The following is a 4586-nucleotide window of genomic DNA, read 5'->3' on the forward strand; positions in this document are numbered from 1 at the left end:
AGTTCGGCCACTACAGGAAAAGATAACTGCTATCGTTAGTTTTCCAAGCCCCAAATCTAAGAGAGAGCTTAGGCGATTTCTTGGTATGACTGGATACTACAGAAGTTTCTGTAGGAACTTTTCTGATGTAGTCAAGCCCCTTACTGATACCCTCCGGAAAGATGTAAAATTTCTGTGGACTCCAGAGTGTCAGATTGCTTTTACCGCTTTAAAGAACCTGTTGTGTAGTGCTCCGGTCTTGGCTGCTCCTGATTTTAAGAAACCCTTTAAACTGGAAGTTGATGCTAGTGGTACTGGTGCAGGTGCAGTACTCATAAGTAGTTATATGGGACCACTATCTGTCAAAATTTGATTGATTTATGACCCCCTTTGACAGGGGGCGGGACTATCAATCAAAAGCTGTACAATCTGTCCAGTTTCTGGACTGTCGTATATCAAGGGCTTTAGACAGCGAGTATCCTGTGCGTGTTTTACGATGTGTCAATCAGCTCGTTGTTTTTCCTGTGTGTGTGTGTTTTGTCAAGCCTATGCTGTCATGTTTATTGCTGTCAAAAAATAAAGTTTATAGTTTTAGACTGCGTAGTTTCACAAGCGGTCCAGTGCTGTCAGCGATCTTTCTCTCTCTCTCTCTCGCCCCCACTGCGCGTCTCGCCCCAGCGCGTCTCACAGCGATGTGTGTTGTTGAATCTAAAGTTTTGCAACATCAAAAGTTTCTTTAAAGTCGTGCAAGAATCAAATATATATATATATATATATATATATATATATATATATATATATATATATATATATATATATTAGATGTATCTGGTTAAACTTAAAGCCGATATTTTCTATCGAACTATTTTCTTTAGTTTCTGATCAGACACAATGTTTCTGATGCTGATATTATATCAGTGTGTTTGTGTGGGGGTCGTGTGATGTAATCTTTGAAAGTTTATGACCGAACCTTTATTGGGGAGCGACAAGAGATCTCCGGGATCAGTTTGGATGGAGCAGTGCTGGTATACTCAAACCTGGTGGTACGTATATGTGTTTTACTGGGGTCATTCCAACATATTGTGTGATTATTTAAAAACTAAAAATTCGATCTCTGGCCTTGCAGCGAAATTGTCTAAACTGGTGTTAACTATTCCTGGTAAATCGCTGAGAAGAGTGGAATGAACAAAAAAAAGACTGATCAAACAGGCCGGTACCTTGGAACCTCCCGCTGCGTAGGACAAAGAGACGCCGAGTGACTCGTGCCGACCGGTGTGTATTTATTTAATCCTGTTACAGGTGTTTTAAACAAGATGTTTTATTTTAATATTTTCTAATATCAGATGTTATCTGTTAACAGTTTGGATATCGACGGCAAAGTGTGGATATCGTTGCAAGATCTAGAGCGGATCTCCACGGTACGCTTATACTGCATTAGAAAAAGTTTTAAACAAATATGGCTTATTTAGATATTTTTATAATAATATGTTTTATCTGTTTACAGTTTAGGATACAGACCACAACGCTTTGGACGTGTCTTTAAAAAAGAGAAAAATCAGAGACTTTATGGACTTGACTTCGAACACTTTAAACATTTTGTGACATATTGGATTTAAAACATTTCGGATACTGGATACCTGTGTTGATTTGTCCACAGAGCTGGTCGCTTTTTAAAATCACATGGGTAAGTGACTATTATAAATTGTTTTGCTGTTGTTTTAAACTTATGTTCTAAATACCTATTTGTTTTATTTTTCATCGTTTATATAATCCGTTTTTATACTCATTTGTAGAGTTTTTTCGCTGTTTTATATATTTTGTTTGTTTTTGATATCTTGTTTTTATATTTTTTGGTTTAGTTTTATTGTGTTTACGTTGTTTGATTATTTGAATATTTTGGGTTTTCACTGTGATTCTGAATATTGTGGTAGAAATGGCCCAAAAACGTTATTCCGACTCTGGTTGTGACCAGGCGAATAAAATTATAAGGCGCAATGAATCCGCGTTTGATATAATTGATTACCAATTGGGGATGCAAATACTAATAGAAACTGTCAGAGCCATGAATGGAAATCAAAGTAATGTAGACGGATTCGCAGATTGGAGCGGTGTCATGTTTATTGCTGTCTAAAACAATAAACTTATTTTTGACAGCAATAAACATGACACCGCTCCAATCTGCGAATCCGTCTACATTACTTTGATTTCCATTCATGGCTCTGACAGTTTCTATTAGTATTTGCATCCCCAATTGGTATCAATTATATCAAACGCGGATTCATTGCGCCTTATAATTTTATTCGCCTGACTACAACCAGAGTCCGAATTACGTTTTTGGGCCATTTCTACCACAATATTCAGAATCACAGTGAAAACCCAAAATTTTCAAATAATCAAACAATGTAAACACAATAAAACTAAACCAAAAAATATAAAAACAAGATATCAAAAACAAACAAAATATATAAAACAGCGAAAAAACTCTACAAATGAGTATAAAAACGGATTATATAAACGATGAAAAATAAAACAAATAGGTATTTAGAACATAAGTTTAAAACAACAGCAAAACAATTTATAATAGTCACTTACCCATGTGATTTTAAAAAGCGACCAGCTCTGTGGACAAATCAACACAGGTATCCAGTATCCGAAATGTTTTAAATCCAATATGTCACAAAATGTTTAAAGTGTTCGAAGTCAAGTCCATAAAGTCTCTGATTTTTCTCTTTTTTAAAGACACGTCCAAAGCGTTGTGGTCTGTATCCTAAACTGTAAACAGATAAAACATATTATTATAAAAATATCTAAATAAGCCATATTTGTTTAAAACTTTTTCTAATGCAGTATAAGCGTACCGTGGAGATCCGCTCTAGATCTTGCAACGATATCCAAACTTTGCCGTCGATATCCAAACTGTTAACAGATAACATCTGATATTAGAAAATATTAAAATAAAACATCTTGTTTAAAACACCTGTAACAGGATTAAATAAATACACACCGGTCGGCACGAGTCACTCGGCGTCTCTTTGTCCTACGCAGCGGGAGGTTCCAAGGTACCGGCCTGTTTGATCAGTCTTTTTTTTCTTCATTCCACTCTTCTCAGCGATTTACCAGGAATAGTTAACACCAGTTTAGACAATTTCGCTGCAAGGCCAGAGATCGAATTTTTAGTTTTTAAATAATCACACAATATGTTGGAATGACCCCAGTAAAACACATATACGTACCACCAGGTTTGAGTATACCAGCACTGCTCCATCCAAACTGATCCCGGAGATCTCTTGTCGCTCCCCAATAAAGGTTCGGTCATAAACTTTCAAAGATTACATCACACGACCCCCACACAAACACACTGATATAATATCAGCATCAGAAACATTGTGTCTGATCAGAAACTAAAGAAAATAGTTCGATAGAAAATATCGGCTTTAAGTTTAACCAGATACATCTAATATATATATATATATATATATATATATATATATATATATATATATATATATATATATATTTGATTAGTGATTGCGTTTAAATAAACTTTTGATGTTGCAAAACTTTAGATTCAACAACACACACCGCTGTGAGACGCGCTGGGGCGAGACGCGCAGTGGGGGCGAGAGAGAGAGAGAGATCGCTGACAGCACAGGACCGCTTGTGAAACTACGCAGTCTAAAACTATAAACTTTATTTTTTGACAGCAATAAACATGACAGCATAGGCTTGACATAAAACACACACACAGGAAAAACAACGAGCTGATTGACACATCGTAAAACACGCACAGGATACTCGCTGTCTAAAGCCCTTGATATACGACAGTCCAGAAACTGGACAGATTGTACACCTTTTGATTGATAGTCCCGCCCCCTGTCAAAGGGGGTCATAAATCAATCAAATTTTGACAGATAGTGGTCCCATATAACTACTATATTGACATACAATTTTGATTTAATACCTTTTATTAGCTAATTTTTAAAAAATACAAACCTTCTGTGAGGAAAACCTGTTTCCTAATGGGTGTAGGCCTAAGTGAAGCAAAGACGTGTTAAAAGAAGTTCAAAGTCAAAAGGCATTCTGTATAATCATTGAAAATAACATCTAATGGGGCATACACACCAAATGCGAGTTCAATGATTTGCGCAAGTATATTACCAAAGTCAATGCAAAGACGTGATCAGACGTGTCCTCACGCGGAGCAATGTGAATGACGCAAATTGGCTGGCGCGATTGCTGTGAAAATATGCGCTATTCGCCTCAAACGTGCCTTCGCACAAATTGAAAATATTAAACTCAAGCAAGAAATTCACATGACACAAAGTTTAATCCCACGAGTAATCTAGAACGCGTTTGGTGTGTATGTAGCATAATACTGTATTTATTCGTACACTGTAAAAAAATTCCGTCGAAATTACAATGTTATTGCAGCTGGGTTGCCGGTAATTTACCGTAGATTTAAAATTATGTTATTTACTGGCAAGGGTTTGTTCAAAGTTAAATACATTTTTAATATTAACAGATTCATATTAATATTAAAGTCTTTATCTTTACAGAATAAAACTATACAATAACAGCCTCATGCAAAGCATTCTGGGAACCAGAAA

At 36.0% G+C, this 4586-nt stretch overlaps 2 long non-coding RNA genes across 3 annotated transcripts; one reads left to right on the top strand and one right to left on the bottom strand.

Moving 5' to 3' along the window:
• Nucleotides 1–782: 782 nt before the first annotated feature.
• LOC141350363 (uncharacterized) lies at nucleotides 783–2064 on the top strand. The gene is made up of 4 exons (XR_012358472.1): nucleotides 783–1022; nucleotides 1106–1251; nucleotides 1340–1397; nucleotides 1484–2064. It is a non-coding gene; the product is annotated as an uncharacterized lncRNA (long non-coding RNA).
• A 239-nt stretch (nucleotides 2065–2303) lies between these two features.
• On the bottom strand, nucleotides 2304–3452 carry LOC129450249 (uncharacterized). 2 transcript variants are annotated; one of them, XR_012358474.1, is made up of 4 exons: nucleotides 3213–3452; nucleotides 2984–3129; nucleotides 2838–2895; nucleotides 2304–2751 (listed from the first exon to the last, which is right to left on the bottom strand). It is a non-coding gene; the product is annotated as an uncharacterized lncRNA (long non-coding RNA). The 2 variants fall into 2 exon arrangements; XR_012358473.1 differs by having other exon boundaries at nucleotides 2305–2751; nucleotides 2984–3452.
• Nucleotides 3453–4586: the final 1134 nt, after the last annotated feature.

This window comes from Misgurnus anguillicaudatus, chromosome 18 (assembly GCF_027580225.2).
Source record: "Misgurnus anguillicaudatus chromosome 18, ASM2758022v2, whole genome shotgun sequence".
Lineage (NCBI taxonomy): Eukaryota > Metazoa > Chordata > Actinopteri > Cypriniformes > Cobitidae > Misgurnus > Misgurnus anguillicaudatus.